Here is a 23,719-nt window from a genome sequence, read left to right as displayed (position 1 = left end):
GCATGCGCGGGAGTGTCAGCGGTCGCTGACAGCATTCCTGCGCATGCGCAGTGGAGGGAGTCTCTTCCGCCTCCGCCATGGTGGAGACCGTGGCGAAGGCGGCAGGAAAAGAGTGCCCCCATGGCACAGACCCGCCCGTGGATCGGTGGGCCCTGATCGCGGGCCAGGCCACCGTGGGGGCACCCCCTGGGGCCAGATCCCCGTGCCCCCCCCCCCAGGACCCCAGAGCCGGCGGGGCAGGCTTTTTAGCGGCGGGACTTCGGCCCATCCGGGCCGGAGAATCGCGGGGGGGTGCCCGCCAACCAGCGCGGCCCGATTCCCGCCCCCGCTGAATATCCGGTGCCGGAGAATTCGGCAACCGGCGGGGGTGGGATTCACACCAGCCCCCGGCGATTCTCCGACCCGACGGGGGGTCGGAGAATCTCGCCCCATATCCCTAATCAACTACCACTCCAATGTGACGGGTTTATGAACTCACTGGCAGCTCCATTTCAATCTGACTGTCCCTTGTTCCGGGAGACTGCAAATGGAACTCCTGCAGACTACGTCACCTGTCCCTTTTTTGGGAACCATCCATGAGGGTAGCAGGAAGACAGCCAGAAACATCATGTGAACACAATGCAGAGCTCTGCTTGAGTACTGGTGAGCAGGAGAGCAGACCAAATGGTCACAGTCAGATAATTGTCTTAATGCTTCCAAAGCCATCAAAAACAATTGTTTCGCCTTTGGCACCTGATACCTCAGTGACAGAAGCTTGACAATCCATGCCTGGAGCTAAAGTGGATCTCAAGGATTTTGTTTTGAACCCTCCCCAGAAAGGCCTAGAATTGGCATATATTCCAATGCAGAATTTACATCCATTATTCTATCACATCTGTAGATAACAAAATCCTCCAATATTTGGATAGCTGGTTTAGCACAGGGGCTGGTTTAGCACAGTGGGCTAAATAGCTGGCTTGGAATGCAGAACAAGGCAGCAGCGCGGGTTCAATTCCCATACCAGCCTCCCCGAACAGGTGCCGGAATGTGGCGACTAGGGGCTTTTCACAGTAACTTCATTGAAGCCTACTTGTGACAATAAGTTATTATTATTATAGCTTTGTTCTTAAGTTTAACGTACTAATGTCAATAATATGCATCTTATGACCCTCTGTCCAACAGTGCTGCCTCCTCTTAGTCCATCACTGGTTCTTACTGCTAACCCTTGTTCTGTGCAGTGCTCTGTTCACTCCTATCCAGCTCACCATCGAGTGCTTGAGGGTGGGTGTTTCTGGGGCTAGTGGTTCAGAGGGAATGATCGATTGACATTGCGTATAATGAATTGCCGACAACTTATGAATGTCAAATACTTCCTCCCCTTGTCATTTCCGTATCATTTACACAAAAAGGAATTATTTGAAAGAGTTGGTGTGCAGCAAGGTAAGGATCATGGTCAGGGCAGCATGGTGGTGCAGTGGTTAGCACTGTTGCCTCACGCGCTGAGGTCCCAGTTGTGATCCTGGCTCTGGGTCACTGTCCGTGTGGTGTTTGCACATTTCCCCTGTATTTGCATGGGTTTTGCCCCCACAACCCAAAGATGTACAGGGATTGGCCATGCTAAATTGCCCCTTAATTGGAGAAAATGATATGGATATTCTAAATTTTTAAACAAAAGAAAAGATCATGGTCTGTCTTTGAAGGGGCACCGGAGCAAATCCACCCCCACCCACGCCCATGGTGTAAAAGTCACGGGGGGGGGGGGAATAGGGGGTGCAAACCCACCCCCAACTACACCAACTCGCCTGGCAGACATTTAACAATTGGAGGCGTGTTAATTTCCTTGATTACCACCCTCCACCTTGGCAGAAAGTTCAAACCCTAGGAGCGGCCAACCAATAAAATGGGCGAGAGCTGTGCCATGAGGAGCGCTGACCACTACTGGTCACTTCAATTTTGTCGCTGATGCTGAGGAATTGGAGCTGGAGCCAGAGTGAGATGTAAGTTGGGGAGAGGAGGATTCTTGCCAGTGTCAAGCTGACACATTCCAGCGAAGGAAGTGGGGTCTGGAATAGACAGGTAAGAGGCCCCTTCAAGGAGGCTTTTCTTGCCTTGCCCACCACCAGCCTGGACAGGGCAAGCGGTTGGCCTTGGTTTTTGGGAAGAGTCTCTTCTGCCGCTGGTTAAATCCTTCAGTGGACATCAATTGGCCAAGTATGGGACTCAATTGACCCATCAGTAAGTAGGGTGCCTGATGGCTGTCCCCCACCAACAGTAAAATTGCAGCGGGGCAGGGAAGGGCGGTGAGGTGATTGGTATGATACCCATGGCACTTCATGGATCTCACCTCCTGCAAAGCCACCCCCAGGGGAGTTTACAATACATCCTCATGAATATTGCACCAAATCTGCAGCTAGCATTGCCCTCCTACTTCCCTGCCATACACACACTTTATGATCTGTATTTCCAACTATTCCAGGACTCCAGCTTCCCACATAGTTAGAGGTTAAATATGGGTGGGATGTGTTTCTTGTTTTCTCTCTCAGATTGTGGACCAGTTCAGATGCAAGTTGAACCTTTAATTGCAATGGCTTGAAATCTTAGAAAGACCTTTCAGTGAGGAGAATGAGGTTGCATATGTAAACCATTGGGCAGAATTTTACCTTTTTTGGAGAGTGTGGTAGCAGAGGGGAAAAGGGGCGTTGAAGCCATTGGCACCAAAGACGGATTTCTTCGCCATGTTTCTGGGAACTTATTGCATAAACGTTGAAGGGCTGGGTCAGCCCACTCCACCAGCAACTTTGTTTTTTGAAGATCTGTGCACCATTTCTTAAGGCCACCCTGATGCACAAACGTTAAAATGGACCTCCCCCGCAACAACCCCTCCCAGTTATGTATACCCCTCTCCCTGGGCACTGCCCCTGGCACTTTATTATGGATGGCTGACTGCTCAACATCAAAGATTTGTTTCTTTCTTTGTGTTATTTAGTCCAGTAATTCCTCTGCCAATGAGTCTCAGGATTCTGGATTTGGTATCATTGAGGCCCCACCCCAATATACTTCCATCGGAAATCCTGCTAAATAGAAGTAGCCAGGCAGCTCACACCTGAGCATATATCCATACTTTATTTAATCAGTCATTTTCAAACCCAGGGTCGCGACCCGTGGGTGGATCATGGGCAGGTGTCAGGATGGTCGCAGGGACATACGCGCAGCACACCCCATTGCGGGGCCATGCGTTGCGGCATTCGCAATCGTGTGAAGTAGAGCCCAATGGAGCAACCAGCTTTTAAAAATGTCGCCCGCGACTGGCTTTCAGAATGCTGGCCGTTCTGTGCATGTTTGCTCACTCAGCAGTGCGCAGGCCCAGAATCCAGTGGGGCAGAATACCCCCTCTTGACATCAGTGCACTGCCCCAGGAGCAGATTTTATTAAAATCGCTGGAGTCTTCATGCCTGGAGCGGCGACAGAGAGCAGGTCACGCACCCCGTCGCTGACATCACGTGTTCTGGGCGCGAGAGAGATTCCTCCATTTTGCAGCTGCCAGCAGTGCTGATGTGAACTCCAGGGCCTCTGGTGAACAACCCATGAAGAAGAAACTGAAAACAAGAACAAGGCAGCATAAAGATGATTACTTGAGGTATGGGTTTATTAATTGTGCCACTGCAAATCAGAATTCAACGTTCATGGGTGGGATTCTCCGTCCCGCCAGCCTCGTGTTTCGGCGCAGTGTGCCCCCACCAGCAGCAGGATTCTCTGTTCGATGGGATTTCCCATTGTGGCAACACCCCCCCCATGCCATCGGCAAACCCGCGGGCATGGGTGCGCAGCCGGCGAAGCGGAGAATGCTGCCGTCGGAGAATCCAGCAGCATGTGTGTTATATGCAGGCAAACGAAAGTTTAAAACCCTCAAAACTTCAAAGAAATTTGAAGACTAAGCATGGCGAGTTCGAGGATTAACCTCTTTATTTTTTTCAACGGCTGCAGTCAGATCTTAAATCGTCAGCTGAAGTCATTATCAGAAATGTAACATTGAATGACAAAGCAAGCAAGATCATGAGGACCAAGCAGGCTCACCTGTCACATTAAAGGTAAGATCACGAAGGTCAGTTGGCATGGGTCCCGAAGGTCGGCCGGCGTGGGTCCCGAGGTTGGCCGGTTGGTAAAAATGGATCCCAGGCATTAAACCATAATACAATTTTGTTCAGTTGGTGTTCTCCATTTCCACTGAATTCATACAACCAGGTCAAGAGCAGACAGAATCAAAATTAAAGCATGAGGGCAGCGAACTCAGGGCAGAAATCAAATATCAGAATAAACTAAATCTCGGCTACAATTCACATCATAACAGCCTGCGAACATGGAATGACAATGGTAGTATGACTCATATCTTACTTAATTATCATCCTTATTGCAGGTTGTGATGTTGACACTCCTTATAAAAATGTGGTGACCATGATATTGATATGGAGCTGCAAAGCTGGCTGCACTCTAAATTATTTTATGGATCGCAAACTTTAAAAATTACACCTCATTTTCATAATTCTCCTTGAAGGACAAGAATGGATAAAGTTGTGCAGGTGAATAGAATGTCATTGATGTATCGATGCTTAAGTACAACATGCCTACAAGTAAAGCAAAGATATATCGTCATCCTTTTTGAACCCTTGACACCAAATGGGGTGCACAGTGTACCTCGTACTTTGTGAATCATTAAACTGATCCCTCAGCATTGATTCTGCTGTAATAAATTGCTACAGTTACGTGTATTGAAGCTTCACGTTGTCATGTTAGTGGTGCCTGGGGTATGCCCATGTGTTCTTTTTGTTCTGTCTGTGTAAGTCACCAGAAGCAGTGCTTCTAACCTCTCTCAGCTGTAAAAATACAAGCACTATGAAGTTCAATCATTACAGTTATCTTTATATGGCTGCAGAGTGATCAAATTTGGAGAATCATCAAATGATACAACAGAGAAAAAGGCTCTGTGTTCCATCATACTTGCACCAGCCAGTATGGGAATGGAACCTGTGCTGCTGGCCTTGCTCTGCATCACAAACCACCTGCCTAGCCAAGTGAGCTAATTCAGACCCCCATTTCACATTTTACCAGCTCTTTGGACAAGTTATCCAATCAGTTCCACTTCACTGCCCTTTCCCCTTTGCTCTGCACATTTTACACTTCAGTTATTTATCTAATTCCCTTTTGAAAGTTATTATTGAATGTGCCACCAGACCCCTTTCGGACAGAGCATTTCAGACTTTAACAAGGCACAGCGTAAAATGTGTTTTCCTTCAAACCATCTTTTACCGAGCACTTAAATTTGTGTCCTGTGGTCACCAAATCCTCTGCCACTGGAAATAGTTTCTCCGACATGTGAACAGATGACTGTATGAATTAAAAGCAGGCGTAGGCCATTCGACCCTTCAAACCTGCTCCACCATTCAGTGAGATCATGGCTAGTCCAACTGTGGCCTCAACTCCTTGTTTCTGCCTATCCCAATATCCTTTGACTTCCTTGTGAGTCAAGAATCTGCCTACCCCTGCCTTGGGAATGTTCCAAGATTCTGCCAGCACTGTTCTCTGGGCAACAGAGTTCCAAAGACCCTCTGAGAGAAGCAAATGTCTTCTCATCTCCGTCTTAAATGGGAAACGTCTTATTTTGAATCTGCGAATCCTGCTCCGAGCTTCTGTCACAAGGGAAAATATTCATTCAGCATCCACCCTATCAGGCCCCCTTAGGGTAAAATCGCCTCTTATTCTACTAAACTCCAATGGATACAGGCCCAACCTGTCCAACCTTTCCACACAACAACCACAATACCCCCCCAGCCCCTGCCTGCCACCCAATCCCAGTGATCAGTTGGGTGAACCTTCTCCAAACTGCTTCTAAGAATTTACGTCCTCTCTTAAATAAGGAGCCCAAAACTGTACTCAATAAACCAGGTATGGTCATATTAACATCTTGTACAACTGTAGCAAAACATTTTCGGCTGGATTCTCCGTTGCTGAGACGAATTGTTGATGCCAGGGCAGGATTCGTGGACTTCCACGACGGCAGAACAGGTGGCATACCTAGACTGATTCAGCAACAGTGGAAGCCCACTCAAGAACAAAGATGTTTTTAGTTCTAGTGGATGCCCACTCTAATATCAAAAAGCACGTCGACCACTTGAGGAGTCGGAGTGGGGGGGGGGGAGGGGGTGACGACTCCCACTTTGGAACTGACAAGTTCCACCAGTGTTACCAACACTCCTGTAAATGATTCTGACCAAAGGGAGCCAAGGACTCTTGAATCCACTCAGTCAGTTGAACCTGTGGAACCGACAAGGCCAGTTCTCGACGTTGGTGTGTCGCCTCCTGAAGCGTCACCGGCTGCTGGCAACCTGACTGCCTTGAAGGATGCCGAGCCGGTGGATGGGTGCAGAGGTCATGGAGGACTTCAAGGTCTCCGAAACAACTGATGTTTTGATGGACTGTCTTTCCCCTGTTATCCTTTGTTATGTTTGTAAACTCTGTACATAGTTTTTTTGGGTGGTATGGTATAAGGGGCTTAACAGGGGGAGGGATGATGTAGCGTGGCCCCTTTGTGTGGCACGCTCAACAGACCACGTGACTGGCATGGAGCCAATTGCACAGGAGCACGGGGATGAATGTAATGCGACATGAATCCCAGGTCCCGGTTGAGGCCGCACTCATGTGTGCGGAACTTGACTATAAGCTTCTGCTCAGTGATTCTGATCCCCCACCATCTGGCATGCGAAATCCTACCAACTGTCCTGGCTTGACACAATTCACACCTCTTTAACCTGGGGTTACCCCATCTCTGGATTTGTAAAGATTTAAGAACGTGCTAATGCTCGCATTCCAAGCATTGTCTGGCATCTTTGAATCGGTCTATATATATGTTTCTGGAACATACCTCTTCATTCACCTGAGGAAGGAGCAGCGCTCCGAAAGCTAGTGACATCGAAACAAACCTGTTGGACTTTAACCTGGTGTTGTAAGACTTCTTACTGTGCTCACCAGTAAGAACGCCGGCATCTCCACATCATGGCTTTATATTTCTAGCCAGCTTACACTTGTACTCTAATTTCTCCCTCCTTATTACTCTTTAGCCATCTCTCAGAGTCTTACTTTCTCACTGGAATGATTCTTTTCTGAGTATTCGGAAATATCTCCTTAAATATTTGTCACTGCACCCCTACTGAGTGGTGGTTGGTTAGCTCAGTTGGCTGGATGACTGGTTTGTGATGCACAGCAATGCCAATGTCATTTGTTCAATTCTTGTATTGGCTGCAGTTATACATAAAGGCTCAACCTTGCCCCCTTCCTAAGGTGCTGTGACCCTCAGGTTAAATCGCCACGAGTCAGCCCTCAAAGGCTCACTCACCTGATGAAGGAGCTACGCTCTGAAAGCTCATGATTCCAAATAAACCTGTTGGACTTTAACCTGGTGGCCGCACCAGTCCAACGCCAGCATCTTTACATCATAGCCCTCAAAGGCATAGAGCAGCATATGGTTCTCTCGGCCTGTGGTGACATTTCCAATTTACTGAACTAGCCCTTAACCTAGTTTCCCAGTTCACTTCAGCCATCTGTCTTTATGTCATCATAATTACCCATATTTAAGTTTTAAACACTCATCTCAGATTAACTCTTCTCTCCATCCCTATTTACTGTAGCCATCTAAGATGGCCACCTGCAAAGGACCATGGGAATTATGGCCACCCCAGGACTCAGACAGATACACAGCCTATGTGCATCTAAAACACAGGTAACCAGACCTGACCGAAACCCCGGCTCATTTACATTTCAATGGCCCATTTTCCCAGGACAATAGAACTCTAATCAAGCAACCGGTACAGCCACAGACTGATCGGCGCCACTCTCTTGCTCAGAAAGCACAACTGCCAAAGTCAATGACCACTAAGGACCTGCCCAGCTACCACGGCACCCGCCCCTTTATTGGCCAAAATCGAAGAGAGTGATCGGAGCCCAGTCGAACTATTGGATCCAAAGTTAAGAACCGCCCCAAAGAGAGCAAAATCCCAGGGGGGGTGAAAGAGAATGCAGACATGTGTTCTGTCTCTCTTGGATCCGGCCTGTGCCTACCCAATTGCAGCAGGAACAGCCAGCTAAGTTCAAGCCCAACGATTGCTATCTGACGGATGAGCCCAGCAGAGACAGAGCCACTTTCTTTGAACCAGCCAAGTGAAATCCAGATAAAGGCCTTTATCCATTTGCACAGTGCCGGTCGCCCTGAAGTTATGTATAGGTTATTGTAGCTGATAGGTGTAGTTTAACTCATAGTAGATATTGTGTTTGCATGTTGAGATAACTCTTGTGTATGTAAATAAACCATCTTTTGAACTAACTAACTGGTTGTGTGGTCATTTGATCGATATAAATGAAAGGCTTGGGGTTCACCGAGATAAATAAATAGAGCAACATTATTGGCGACCTCTGACGGGATTCGATTAGCAGTGACTCTGAGAGGACCCACAAACTTTGAATCCAATTGCGAGAAAGCGAAAGAACCACAAGTGCAAGTCTCATATCGACCAAATAACCGCATTTCGGAAGTGTGTGCTAACCTGCATGCGTACCTAACAGGAAGAGTAAGGTAAACTCATTAGAATTGTGTACGACTATTGAGGCATTGTGAGCCGGAAAATAGCTTAAGCCATACCCGCTGTTCCAATCGCTGCCTTATTCCCCTGTCCCAAATTACAAGTAGAGAAAGAGATAAGAGAAGTAATGGCCACTAAAGCAATGGAAAGATTGATGAATGATAATTGATGTTTCGGGAGCCGTTCAAAGGTGGAGGAGCAGTCTCTGTCAGGGAGAGAACCTGAGAACATCTAAGACACTCAGAAGGTAAGAAGGTAAGTAAGTGATTTTTACTCATTTTTACTTTTATACCTTTTTCAAATTGTGTGTGTCGGGGGGAAACTGAAGTGACATCACAGAAAAGCTGTGGCCTGAGTGGCTGGTTGGGAATCTACACTAAATTAAAAAAATTAAGCATTGGTAACTAATTAAACAGAATTACTTAATTATAATTTAGAGGGGTATCTAAGCCAGAGATCGGCGAGTACTATATTTAGCTTTCGCATTTCTATTAGAAATCTAGTGCTAGGAAACAGATAGTTAACAGTAACTTTGAAATTAAAAAAAAAATATGTTTAAAAAAAAAAGATTTTTTAATTTAAATTTTAATTAATTGACGCAATGTCAGTTAGAGGGGTGCAGTGCTCTGACTGTGAGATGTGGCAGGTCCGGGAGGCTTCCAGCGTCCCGGATGGCTTCATCTGCAGAAAGTGCACCCAACTGGAGCTCCTCACAGACCGCATGGTTCGGTTGGAGCAGCAATTGGATGCACGTAGGAGCATGCAGGTGGTGGAAAGCGTTATAGATCGCAGTTATGTAAATGTGGTCACACCCAAGGTGCAGGCAGAGAAATGGTGACCACCAGAAAGGGCAGGCAGTCAGTGCAGCAATCCCCTGTGGTTGTCCCCCTCTCGAACAAGTATACCCCTTTGGATACTGTTGGGGGGGATAGCCTATCAGGGGAAAACAGCAGCAGCCAGAGCAGTGGCACCACGGCTGGCTCTGATGTTCAGAAGGGAGGGTCAAAGCGCAGAAGAGCAATAGTAATAGGGGACTCTATAGTCAGGGGCACAGATAGGCGCTTCTGTGGACGTGAAAGAGACTCCAGGATGGTATGTTGCCTCCCTGGTGCCAGGATCCGGGATGTCTCCGAACAGGTAGAGGGCATCCTGAAGGGGGAGGGCAAACAGGCAGAGGTCGTTGTACATATTGGTACTAACGACATAGGCAGGAAGGGGCATGAGGTCCTGTAGCAGGAGTTCAGGGAGCTAGGCAGAAAGTTAAAAGACAGGACCTCGAGGGTTGTAATCTCGGGATTACTCCCTGTGCCACGTGCCAGTGAGGCTAGAAATAGGAAGATAGAGCAGCTAAACACGTGGCTAAACAGCTGGTGTAGGAGGGAGGGTTTCCGTTATCTGGACCACTGGGAGCTCTTCCGGGGCAGGTGGGACCTATATAAGAAGGACGGGTTGCATCTAAACCAGAGAGGCATAAATATCCTGGCCGCGAGGTTTGCTAGTGTCACACGGGAGGGTTTAAACTAGTATGGCAGGGGGGTGGGCATGGGAGCAATAGGTCAGAAGGTGAGAGCGTTGAGGGAGAACTAGGGAATAGGAACAGTGGGGCTCTGAGGCAGAGCAGACAGGGAGAAGTTGCTGAATACAGCGGGTCTGGTGGCCTGAAGTGCATATGTTTTAATGCAAGAAGTATTACGGGTAAGGCAGATGAACTTAGAGCTTGGATTAGTACTTGGAACTATGATGTTGTTGCCATTACAGAGACCTGGTTGAGGGAAGGGCAGGATTGGCAGCTAAACGTTCCAGGATTTAGATGTTTCAGGCGGGATAGAGGGGGATGTAAAAGGGGAAGCGGAGTTGCGCTACTGGTTCGGGAGAATATCACAGCTGTACTGCGGGAGGACACCTCAGAGGGCAGTGAGGCTATATGGGTAGAGATCAGGAATAAGAAGGGTGCAGTCACAATGTTGGGGGTTTACTACAGGCCTCCCAACAGCCAGCGGGAGATAGAGGAGCAGATAGGTAGGCAGATTTTGGAAAAGAGTAAAAACAACAGGGTTGTGGTGATGGGAGACTTCAACTTCCCCAATATTGACTGGGACTCATTTAGTGCCAGGGGCTTAGAGGGGGCGGAGTTTGTAAGGAGCATCCAGGAGGGCTTCTTAAAACAATATGTAGACAGTCCAACTAGGGAAGGGGCGGTACTGGACCTGGTATTGGGGAATGAGCCCGGCCAGGTGGTAGATGTTTCAGTAGGGGAGCATTTCGGTAACAGTGACCACAATTCAGTAAGTTTTAAAGTACTGGTGGACAAGGATAAGAGTGGTCCTAGGATGAATATGCTAAATTGGGGGAAGGCTAATTATAATAATGTTAGGCGGGAACTGAAGAACATAGATTGGGGGCGGATGTTTGAGGGCAAATCAGCATCTGACATGTGGGAGGCTTTCAAGTGTCAGTTGAAAGGAATTCAGGACCGGCATGTTCCTGTGAGGAAGAAGGATAAATACGGCAATTTTCGGGAACCTTGGATAACGAGAGATATTGTAGGCCTCGTCAAAAAGAAAAAGGAGGCATTTGTCAGGGCTAAAAGGCTGGGAACAGACGAAGCCTGCGTGGAATATAAGGAAAGTAGGAAGGAACTTAAGCAAGGAGTCAGGAGGGCTAGAAGGGGTCACGAAAAGTCATTGGCAAATAGGGTTAAGGAAAATCCCAAGGCTTTTTACACGGACATAAAAAGCAAGAGGGTAGCCAGGGAAAGGGTTGGCCCACTGAAGGATAGGCAAGGGAATCTATGTGTGGAGCCAAAGGAAATGGGCGAGGTACTAAATGAATACTTTGCATCAGTATTCACCAAAGAGAAGAAATTGGTAGATGTTGAGTCTGGAGAAGGGTGTGTAGATAGCCTGGGTCACATTGAGATCCAAAAAGACGAGGTGTTGGGTGTCTTAAAAAATATTAAGGTAGATAAGTCCCCAGGGCCTGATGGGATCTACCCCAGAATACTGAAGGAGGCTGGAGAGGAAATTGCTGAGGCCTTGACAGAAATCTTTGGATCCTCACTGTCTTCAGGGGAGGTCCCGGAGGACTGGAGAATAGCCAATTTTGTTCCTCTGTTTAAGGAGGGTAGCAAGGATAATCCAGGGAATTACAGGCCGGTGAGCCTTACGTCAGTGGTAGGGAAATTACTGGAGAGAATTCTTCAAGACAGGATCTACTCCCATTTGGAAGCAAATGGACGTATTAGTGAGAGGCAGCATGGTTTTGTGAAGAGGAGGTCGTGTCTCGCTAACTTGATCTAGGGTTTTTCGAGGAGGTCACTAAGATGATTGGTGCAGGTAGGGCAGTGGATGTTGTCTATATGAACTTCAGTAAGGCCTTTGACAAGGTCCCTCATGGTAGACTAGTACAAAAGGTGAAGTCACACGGAATCAGGGGTGAGCTGGCAAGGTGGATACAGAACTGGCTAGGTCATAGAAGGCAGAGAGTAGCAATGGAAGGATGCTTTTCTAATTGGAGGGCTGTGACCAGTGGTGTTCCACAGGGATCAGTGCTGGGACCTTTGCTCTTTGTAGTATATATAAATGATTTGGAGGAAAATGTAACTGGTCTGATTAGTAAGTTTGCAGACGACACAAAGGTTGGTGGAATTGCGGATAGCGATGAGGACTGTCAGAGGATACAGCAGGATTTAGATTGTTTGGAGACTTGGGCGGAGAGCTGGCGGATGGAGTTTAATCCGGACAAATGTGAGGTAATGCATTTTGGAAGGTCTAATGCAGGTAGGGAATACACAGTGAATGGTAGAACCCTCAAGAGTATTGAAAGTCAAAGAGATCTAGGAGTACAGGTCCACAGGTCACTGAAAGGGGCAACACAGGTGGAGAAGGTAGTCAAGAAGGCATACGGCATGCTTGCCTTCATTGGCCGGGGCATTGAGTATAAGAATTGGCAAGTCATGTTGCAGCTGTATAGAACCTTAGTTAGGCCACACTTGGAGTATAGTGTTCAATTCTGGTCGCCACACTACCAGAAGGATGTGGAGACTTTAGAGAGGGTGCAGAAGAGATTTACCAGAATGTTGCCTGTTATGGAGGGCATTAGCTATGAGGAGCGGTTGAATAAACCCGGTTTGTTCTCACTGGAACGAAGGAGGTTGAGGCGAGACCTGATAGAGGTATACAAAATTATGAGGGGCATCGACAGAGTGGATAGTCAGGAGCTTTTCCCCAGGGTAGAGGGTCAATTACTAGGGGGCATAGGTTTAAGGTGAGAGGGGCAAGGTTTAGAGTAGATGTACGAGGCAAGTTTTTTACACAGAGGGTAGTGGGTGCCTGGAACTCGCTACCGGAGGAGGTGGTGGAAGCAGGGACGATAGTGACATTTAAGGGGCATCTTGACAAATACATGAATAGGATGGGAATAGAGGGATACGGACCCAGGAAGTGTAGAAGATTGTAGTTTAGTCGGGCAGCATGGTCGGCACGGGCTTGGAGGGCCGAAGGGCCTGTTCCTGTGCTGTACATTTCTTTGTTCTTTTGTTCTTTGTTGAATCCGCAGGAACCCGAGGTCGCAGCGACCAACAGAGCAGAGCAATGCCCCATATGGGAGGAAGAGTTAAGGAAATACTTAAAGGGGAAAGGATGGTCCCTTTGGTTGAATTTTTGAGCTAATGTTGAGTCAGGTCCAGGAAAGATAGGACAGACTTGGTGAGAGAACCAGAGCGAGGTTCACAAGAAAAAGGTAGGGAAAGTCAGAAAGCTGATGGCAATAGTGTCCTGTTTGGCACAGTTGCGAGGCATAGATTAGGTCGTGATGACGCTCCGTAGGCAGTTAATTGAGAAGGAAGAAAAGAACGAGGGAAACAATAATGAAAGCGAGAAGATAATTGAGCAACTCCAGGAACAGTTAGCAGCTAAGGATAAGGAAATGGCCGATGTAAAACGCGCACATCAATCTTGTCTAGTTCACCTTAGTAGCTTCCAGACCCAGTAAGATAAAGCCGACCAAGATACACAGTGCACAGTCCTGGTGAGAGAGGAAACAGAACAACAGGTCGCCCAGCTAACTAGCAAATGCGCAGATTTAAAATCAGCTTTGAGAGCGCTCCACAACTCCACTAAGGAACAGAGGCAGAGTACCGTTGACCATGCTAAATGCCGACAGAAGATAGAAAAGTTACAGTCGCTACTCTCAGTACAGAATAGCTTCAGGTACACCTTTGGGCAGGATTTAGATGAGGAAGATGCTCCTGATTGGCAAGAGTTAAACGAAAGCGCCCAAAAATACATAGAGGACACGTGAAATCAAAATCAACCCCCCACACCCCCAAAAGAAAAGCACACGCAGCACCGACTGCACAGGCAACACACACCCACTCACAATTCGACCCCCATGTATCCGGTTACCACAGAACTCAGGTCGGCGGATCAGGAGGAGCCTGTTATCGTTCACACCACCCCACTATCCATAACCCAATTAAGCGACGCTTCCACGAAAACTATTCCATTCCAGCCCACCGCAGACCCACAGAGCTTTTTTGAGGAGGTGCGCCAACAAAAGTTTATGTACGGTCTAGATGAGAGGGAGGAAGTAAAGCTAATAGTTATGATCCTTAGCCAGTCCGTAAGATCAGCTTTGCCTAAACCCCAAAATGTAGCAGGAGGAACCCTACAGGAAATGAAAACAGCCATATTAGATGCCATCGGGTATAACAAAGGAGATCCAGTCGAGGGTTTAAATCACTGCAGGCAAAAGAAGGGAGAACACCCGACCACATTTGCTGGTCGTCTATGGATTCTTTTCATGGCAGTCTATGGACAATTGAACCGCGCACACCTAAATGAGGAGTACGCCACTAAATGTTCCCGCACCTAAGTCTCGCATGCCACAGACGCAGGTCAAAAGGCTTGTGTAAACTACGACCCCACAGACCACACACATAATGAGGTTTGGGTACTTAAACGACTTTCTAGCGCATGGGAACAAACCCTACACCAACGGACAGAGAAGGACGATATAGAAGCAAACATGCACCCAGTTAGGACTAGCCAGGACCCAGCATGGATAAATGAGGGTAGACACGAGGGACAGCACCCCAGAGCATAGGCACCACGACGTTGTTACAATTGTGGCCACGTAGGACATTACGCCCGCGATTGCCGACAAAACCCCCCGAACCATCAACGATACCAACAACCAAACCCCCCATCCAGGGACAATGTTAGGCCCATGCATAATGTTGGCGCCCGTTCAGACGACTTAGTGTTTAACTCCCGAGATTGATGGTGTTCGGACTCCCCAACTTGGGTCTGTGACACACGCTGGAACAAATCAGGCAGACCAGTAGTTACAGGCACAGTCCGGGGACATATAGTCGATTTTCTTTGGGACACAAGAGGATCCCGCACCACTTTAAATTCCTCCACCATGTTTCAACAGGACAAATGGCCCACCACAGACACCATCACCCTGAGTGGATTCACAGGCCACATGCAACAAGGATATATCACAGCTCCCGTACCCATCCAGATAGGGAACATATGCACCAAACACCCCGTTGTTTTAGTTGACTTACCCCAAACCGCAGAACACATCTTAGGCATTGACTTCATGAACTCCCATAACCTTTCGTTTGACCCAGTGAACAAATGTGTCAGGCGAATGGCTAAAACATCTAGGGCTCCCGCTACGCTCACAGTAGGGGATTATGAAACCAGGATTTGCTCAGTAAGGGACTATTGGTTTAATCCGCAAACAATTAGTGCAGACCAGACGATTAGAGAGGTCCTCATAAATCATAAAGCTTTGTTCGCCCAACACAAACAAGACTGTGGGAAGATCCCAGGTACAGTGAAGATTTCAGGTCCCGATCCAAAGCCACAAAAGCAATACGGTTTCTCACTGCAAGCCGAGGGTGAGATTTTGAAGGTTATTAACAGTTTGTTAGACCAAGGAGTTATTCAACCCGTAGCTTCCACAAATAATGCCCCAATTTGGCCCGTAAAAAAGCCTGATGGTTCACAGCGACTCACGATCGACTATCGAGAACTTAATAAGGTAACTCAACGGTCAATGGACTTTCTAAATTTTCCCGACCCGAATGCCTAATATAATATGTAAATGAACTGCTCTTGCAAACGGACACAAAAGAGGAACACGTTGACCAATTGTCGGTGGAAAATGGAGCGGGAGTTATGGAATCCTTGTGGGAGGCATGTCCATGTGTACTGCTGCCCTTGAAATATAAATGCGAATTTATACCGGCAGGCCCTGTCTAATGGGGTGGACCAAAAGCCATTGCTGATGTCCGGCACTGTGAAATACTTTGCCTGTACTCCCTGTTTGAGCATGGTCATGGGACTTGTGACAACCATGGGGGCTGCTAAAGGGGTTACCTTATTAAGTTCCCAAAATCACTACACCCACGAGCAGGCAGTAAGACACGAGATTCCCAAACCACAGGGGATACTTTAAAAATGTATGTAGACGGTTCTTCCACAATCAAAAATGGAGTTAGAATTACTGGTTGTGGAATTTATGTGGAAGACGCGCAGGGACGCCCACTACAAGAGATCTCTTTAAAATTGCTCGGCCACCTAGGTTGACAAGCAGCAGAACTTGCAGCCATAGCCTTTGTAATTCAGCACCCCGATTCTTTTCCATCTCCCGCAGACATACACTCAGACAGCGTGTATGTGTGCAACAGTTTAACAGAATTCTTGTCCCTGTGGGAATCTCGAGGTTTTGTTTCAGTCGGTGGAAAACCCCTACCCTCTGCCCCGTTGTTAAAGCACATTCTTAAGCCAGCCTCAGATCGCACATACGGCATCGTTAAAGTAAGGAGCCATCATCGCTCCTCCCCATCCAGTAATGTAAAGGCAGATGCCTTAGCTAAAGCAGGATCATGCCATGGTCACTTCTGGCAGCCACCCGAAAGCAAATCAATACACTCAGCCCAGGTTTCCCAGACCAATATTGAGGATCTATCTCAAGCCCAAAAAGCAGATGACACCCTCAAACAGGTTTAGATGGCAACTTCCTGGCCCCCTATGATAAATGGAAGGACGCACTGACTGTACAGGATGGCATAGTTTTAATAAACGGAATTTATATGGTCCCCACCAGGACAGAAACCAGCTCATTTACCAATTTCATGACGGACACGGACATCAGGGGATAGACAATACCATTGCCCATTTAGGACCTTTGTGTTGGTGGCCCGATTTAAAAAGCGATGTAACCCATTATGTTGAGAACTGCCTTACCTGTGCTCAAACAATCCTGAACGTTACTCAAAGAAAGGACAATAAAGACACACCCGCCCCGTGAATGTCCCTTGGACAAATTTGCAAATCGATTACATTGACCCCCTTCCCCCTTGCAGAAACGGTTTCAAGTACGTGCTGGTTGTAATCAACACCGCTACTAAATGGGTAGAAGCATTTCCCTCACGGACAAACACAGCAAAGGCCACCGCTAAGGTTTTGACCCAACAGATATTTACACGCTGGGGTCTCCCCCGCAGCATTGAGTCAGACCAAGGTTCCCATTTCACTGGCAGAGTCATGCAAAATGTTTTTACTATTTTTGGGATCAGGCAGAAATTCCATATAGCATATCACCCTCAATCCAGTGGCATTGTCGAGAGAATGAATCGAACTTTAAAAGCGACCATTAGGAAGATGGTGCAACAGAACAATACCACGTGGGACACAGTCCTCCCATTTGCTCTCATGTTTAATCGCAACACCGTTTCCAGTTCCACAGGTTTCACCCCCCACACTCTCATGACCGGACGGCCCATGAAGGGTATTAAATATTAATTAGGCCTCGATCTGGTAAGCCCAACCACCCTCACCCACGAAAAAGCAGTTCAACAGGTAAAATTAAAGCGGCACAACTCGCTGCAGTGTCCGATTAGGTGCTAGAAAGAAGCAGAGTAAAGCCTGCTTTGACAAAACTGTCCACCCCGTAGAGTATACAATCAGTCAGCAAGTAATGGTTTCATTTTACAACCCCAGTTCTTTCCTCTCCCCCAAATTTGCGGGACCCTACTCCATTTCAGACAATGTAAGCCCCTCTGTGTACAAGATAATGTACCCCAACGGCAAAACTGGTTGGTTCCACATCAACAGCACGGTAGCATTGTGGATAGCACAATTGCTTCACAGCTCCAGGGTCCCAGGTTCAATTCCGGCTTGGGTCACTGTCTGTGCGGAGTCTGCACATCCTCCCCGTGTCTGCGTGGGTTTCCTCCGGGTGCTCCGGTTTCCTCCCACAGTCCAAAGTTATGCAGGTTAGGTGGATTGGCCATGATAAATTGCCCTTAGTGTCCAAAATTGCCCTTAGTGTTGGGTGGGGTTACTGGGTTATGGGGATAGAGTGGAGGTGTGTGTTTGGGTAGGGAGCTCTTTCCAAGAGCTGGTGCAGACTCGATGGGCTGGATGGCCTCCTACTGCACTGTAAATTCTATGATAATCTATGATAATCTATGAAACCAACTCAAAGTCTACGGATCACAATGTAGCCACTCCCACCACACCTCTCTGGCAATAGGAGATGATTACGCCCCACCCATCGACAACCTCGCCCAACCCCTACACCAACCCTTCCCCAGCCATGACGGCATTTATCCCTTGTCTACGCCCACAGATCCAAACTTGTCTCTGCCCACAGGTACAGACTTTCACCTTGCACTTGAATCCGACGACAGCGAGAGCCTCCTGGATTTGATGACTACCCCTGTACACTGGCGCGATCTCTCTGTTACCAGTCATCCCAGCCCCTGGAACCACGACTTAGATATCTTTGACTCCCTATGTACCCTCCCCCAGCCACCGCCACACCCACTGCCCGACCACAGTAACTTGCCCTCCACTCCCACCGCCCCTACGCCTCACAACAAACAAGTCCCTCTTTGGCACCGCAACAACTCTTGCAAACTGGCATCTGACGGCCCACGCAGCCAAGGCACAGAAATGGCAGACACGACTCTGGCAACCGGGAAATGGTGATGATACAGATACTGAGTCTCGTTTCGGTAATGCTTTTACTACACTGTTTGGTAGAGGTGTCCAGATGATGAGAAAGAGACACTGCCTAAGTATTAAGGTGTCCAAAGTTCTGATGGAGCCTGCGCGCCTTTTTCCTTCTTCTTCTTCTACTACATGGTTTTAATTCATGCCGTCCGACACAAAATTACTCTTCTGATTCGAGGGTAAGATGCCCAATGTCAGTTAAAGGCACACGTTTGTTGGGAAACAGATCACTGTTCTCCCAGTTTTTATGACAGGTTTCCACACGACTACGAACTCTTCCCGTTTACCCAGGTCACCCAGATAGGGAGTAACGGCACTGATCCCCACCCTACCTGAGGACCCCAAATTCATCCGGTCACTTAAGCTCAGGTAGTGGAGTAATGGCATTAACCCCCGCCCTACCAAGGAATTCCATCCATTCTTCTGCCGCAGTGGCCCACACGCACCTCATGTTCCCTTCACTTCATACACTCTGGAATGGTTCTCTACACTCTGCTTTGCCTTTGGCAGGCCTTAGTTTCACTTTCTCTACTCTCTCTTTGGTTGTGGTATAAAGAATGTATTTTGCCACACTCTGTACGCTCACCCCTTCTTTCCTTTACCTCCTGTGACCCCCTGGTCATTCCCCACATGCTATTTACACATATGACACAATTGGTTGCTGCTCACTGCTGCTATACACGCTGCTACACACAAACTACCTCTGAGCCCTGGGACGAAAATCTATAATACTGGCTGCCCTGAAATTCGGCTGGTTAAGATATGCCTCAAGCACCACTGGTTGCAAGTAAAGAAAGACTGGTCGAAGAAATTGTCGGTCCACTCCCCGCATCGACCACAAGCTGCGAGAGTCTCTGTACATTAAAAACTTGCATTTCTTGACTCTCCAAAATGGTATGTCAAAAAAAAATGACGGAGTCACACATAGTGACAATCATAACGGGTAATTGGAATAAAGAGAGAAAGACAAATAAAATGAGATATTAACCAAAGATAATAACAGATACTATGCTTGCACCCCCAGGATTACACGGAAAACAGAAGACACAGGATGAAACAAGGACTGCTGACATGCGTTTGGATCATCGCTGGACTTCTGCAACTGCGCGCGCAACGGACTTTTGTAACAAACAGTACACCAGCCCCGAACACGGCCACCACCAGCCCGGACACTACGCCACACGTAAAGACAGACATCGAAACCCCCACCTGGTGCGAAAACATTGCCAAATGGAACCCCTTTTCATACATAGTAGAGGCCCTTCTGGTAATTGCAATAATCTGCAGTGTCATTCAGACACTCCGACTCCGTAAATGGCAAGCAAAAGCCTCTCGCTCCCCGATATATACAGTCCGATCCTCCTTCTTTGGAATTCAACAAAATTGAACTCATGTAACAATCGCTGCTAAAAATAAACCATGTACCTCTTTAACTTTATTAGGATTAAGTAGCAATGTGATGCTGCTGTTTTAAATTTTGTACTGAATATAAGTTCTATGATATTCACCAGCAGCATGAGAGTAGTTTAGATAGCATTACCTAGAGATCAACTGTGCGGATAAATTAAATGTTATAGTGACCAGAATTAGAGTAACAATTAGAGATGAATTAATTTATGAATGTATTAATGGAATATTAGGTAAATGTCCCAAACCATAAGATAGAGTAGAGTTGAACCTTGCCTCAACCAAGGGTGACCGGTGCACCAAGGATGAACAGGGATCAATAGTGTGATCCACCACGCTTCGCGTTCAGGATCAAAAGGACGGGATGTAGCCATCTAAGATGGCCATCTGCAAAGGACCAGAACTCAGACCGATACACAGACTATGTGTATCTAAAACACAGGTAACCAGACTTGACTGAAACGCCGATCGTTTACATTTCAATGGCCCATTTTCCCAGGACAATAGAACTCCAATCAAGCAACCGGTATAGCACCAGACTGATCAGCGTCACTCCCTTTCTCAGAAAGCACAACTTACAAGGTCAATGACCTCTAAGGACCCGCCCAACTACCAAGGCACCCAGCCCTTTATTGGCCAAAATCAAAGAGAGTGATCAGAGCCCTGTCGAACTATTGGGTCCAAGGTTAAGGACCGCCCCAAAGATCGCAAAATCCCAGGGGGATAAAAGAGAATGCAGCCATGTGTTCTGTCTCTCTTGGATCCGGCCTGTGCCTACCCAATTGCAGCAGGAACAGCCAGTTAAGTTCAAGATCGACGATCGCTACCTGACGGATGAGCCCAGCAGAGACAGAGCCATTTTCTTCGAACCAACCAAGTGAAATCCAGATAAAGGCCTTTATCCATTTGCACAGTGCCGGTCGCCCTGAAGTTAAGTATAGGTTATTGTAGCTGATAGGTGTAGTTTAACTCATAGTAGATATTGTGTTTGCATGTTGAGATAACTCTTGTGTATGTAAATAAACCATCTTTTGAACTAACTAACTGGTTATGTGGTCATTTGATCGATATAAATGAAAGGCTTGTGGTTCACCGAGATAAATAAATAGAGCAACATTATTGGCGACCTCTGACGGGATTCGATTAGCAGTGACTCTGAGAGAACCCACAAACTTTGAATCCAATTGCGAGAAAGCGAAAGAACCACAAGTGCAAGTCTCATATCGACCAAATAACCGCATTTCGGAAGTGTGTGCTAACATGACTATAATGCAGTAATTCAACTCAATGCTTTGGTAACTACTTTGGTAACCTGATGGTCTGTCTGCCAAGGTTCATTTTCATTGCGTATTACTGAAAATGAGAACATTTGTTACTGCAAATACTATACATGATCAATATTTAATAGTTTTTTCAAGAAACAAAACAAAATAGGCATTTTGTATTGTTTTAATGGAATCTGTCTTTGTTATAGTCTGCTGCAATATTGTTATACAATGTTGTCTGATTTATCTGGGTTTGGAATCAGGCGGGATTTTAATTTTAACTTGGGCAGAAGTCCTAACTTGGAGAGCTGCCGGCAAATCTGATTGGCTGACAGCTATCCAGCAGGTCCTCCAGCACAGCACCTAATGGCTGCAAGGGGCACTGCAGCAATGGACTTGGGACTAAGTGTCAGGAAATGGATGGCAGGTAAGTTGTTGGGGTCCTGGTGAGGGGATGGTAAGGCACAGCTTGAGGCGAGGGGGATGATTGGAGTTCCGTGGGATAGGCTGGGGAGGGGAGGAAAGTCCAAACTTCTCCTAGCCTTCAGGGCAGGGAGCCCGCAATCAGAAGGTGGTTCTTAATCGAGGCACCCCCCCGCCCCCCCCCTCCCATCATTCCCACCTGGGATTTAGGGTGTTAAACTATTCCATTACCTTCGCCGATTTGTTATCTGCCCACTAGCCTACAAACTGAGACTGGGCAGGAGAAGGCCCTCAAGTGGTTAATTTAGAGACTGGATTATTTGGACAAAGGCAAGCCTCCTCTCCCCCCAACCAAGGCCTTACCTGCCCTACCACAAAAATTCTTCCAGGTCGGGGTGGGTAACTTCCTGGAGGGTGGCATAGTGGTATTGTCACTGGACTAGTAATCCAGAGACCCAGATACTCTGGGGTCCCCGGTTCAAATTCCATTACTGCACATGGTCAAATCTCAATTCAATACAAGTCTGGAATTAAAAGTCTAATGATGACCATGAAACCATTGTTGATTGTTGTAAAAATCCATCTGGTTCACTAATGTTCTTCAGGGAGGGAAATCTGCCACCCTTACCTGGTCTGGCCTACATGTGACTCCAGACCCACAGCAATGTGGTTGACTCTTAACTGCCCCCTTAAGGACAATTTGGTATGGTCAATAATGCTGGCGCAGCCTGCGATACCAAGTCCCATGAACGAATAAAAAAAAATGCAACTTCACACTCCCCCTTCTCCAAACCTGCCGGCAGTGGGGGGACATTTAAAACTCAGGGCCTTATGCAATAACATGCATCATATTCGAAGCACATTCCACCACTCGAGTTATCAGTACGATTTAATATGATCAATTGGCACTCCGGCTTCCACCACTCCCTTAAATAATAGAAGGTTTGCTGCATAGTTCTTCAAGAATATAATCGTGCCTTCAAAATCAATAATTACATTCCCAAGGAAAACAAAACTTTAAAAGCTTTCTGTTTTACTTAAATTGATTATTGATGCTTAACAAGAGTTCAAATTAGCCCTGCTCCTTCAACATTTTGCTTGTGCTTTTTTTTGCTTCCAATTTATTCTCTGGTTTTTCTGCCCTCAGCCCAGAGGATGGCAGTTTATGTTGGGCAGTGAACATTGTGGTTGAGCGACTAAATCATCTCGCCTTAGTAGCTAATTTTTATAAATACAGCTGATTGTCAGCAGGTTGAAGAGCCAATGATTGTTGATCTTTCACTGGAAAGGAAGAATTTAATATTACATTACACCTTTCATGTCTTTGGGACACCACAAAATTCTCCACAGTCAAAGAATGACTATTAGACAAGCAAAACAGTCACTATGTACACAGCGAGATCCCACAGTGAGCAAATGAGTTGAATAAACAGCTAACCCGTTTTTATGATGGTGGTGGAGGGAGAAATGTTGACCAGGACACTGAGAGATCTTCCTTTTCGTCTTCAAACAGTAGTGTGGGTTTTTTTTTTTGCAGTCACCTGGATCGGCATATGTGGCCTTGTTTTGATATTTCATCGGAGAGGCAGCACTTCGAGCAATGTAACAGTTCCTCAGTGTTCCACTGAAGTAACGGCCCAGACTGTATGCTCAAGTCTTTGAGTGGAGTTCGAACCCTGGCTCCCTGACACGAAGATGAGAATGCAGCACTGATCTGAGCCGACACTATCGAATGTCATGCCGTTATCAGCAAGAATTCTCAGATGGTGAAATCCGTGAGATGTGCAAGTGAATAAAATCCTAAACTCCTGAAAAACTAAATCATAACTAGAGTAAGTAATCAACAAATGGGTTGGGGTTGGTTAGCTCAGATGGCCACATGGCTGATTCATGATGTGGAGCGATGCCAACAGTGCGGGTTCAATTCCTGTACTGGCTGAGGTTATTCATGAAGACCCCGCCTTCTCAACCTTGCCACACA

This window comes from Scyliorhinus torazame, chromosome 7 (assembly GCF_047496885.1).
Source record: "Scyliorhinus torazame isolate Kashiwa2021f chromosome 7, sScyTor2.1, whole genome shotgun sequence".
Classification (NCBI taxonomy): domain Eukaryota; kingdom Metazoa; phylum Chordata; class Chondrichthyes; order Carcharhiniformes; family Scyliorhinidae; genus Scyliorhinus; species Scyliorhinus torazame.
This window is presented reverse-complemented; position numbering follows the sequence as displayed.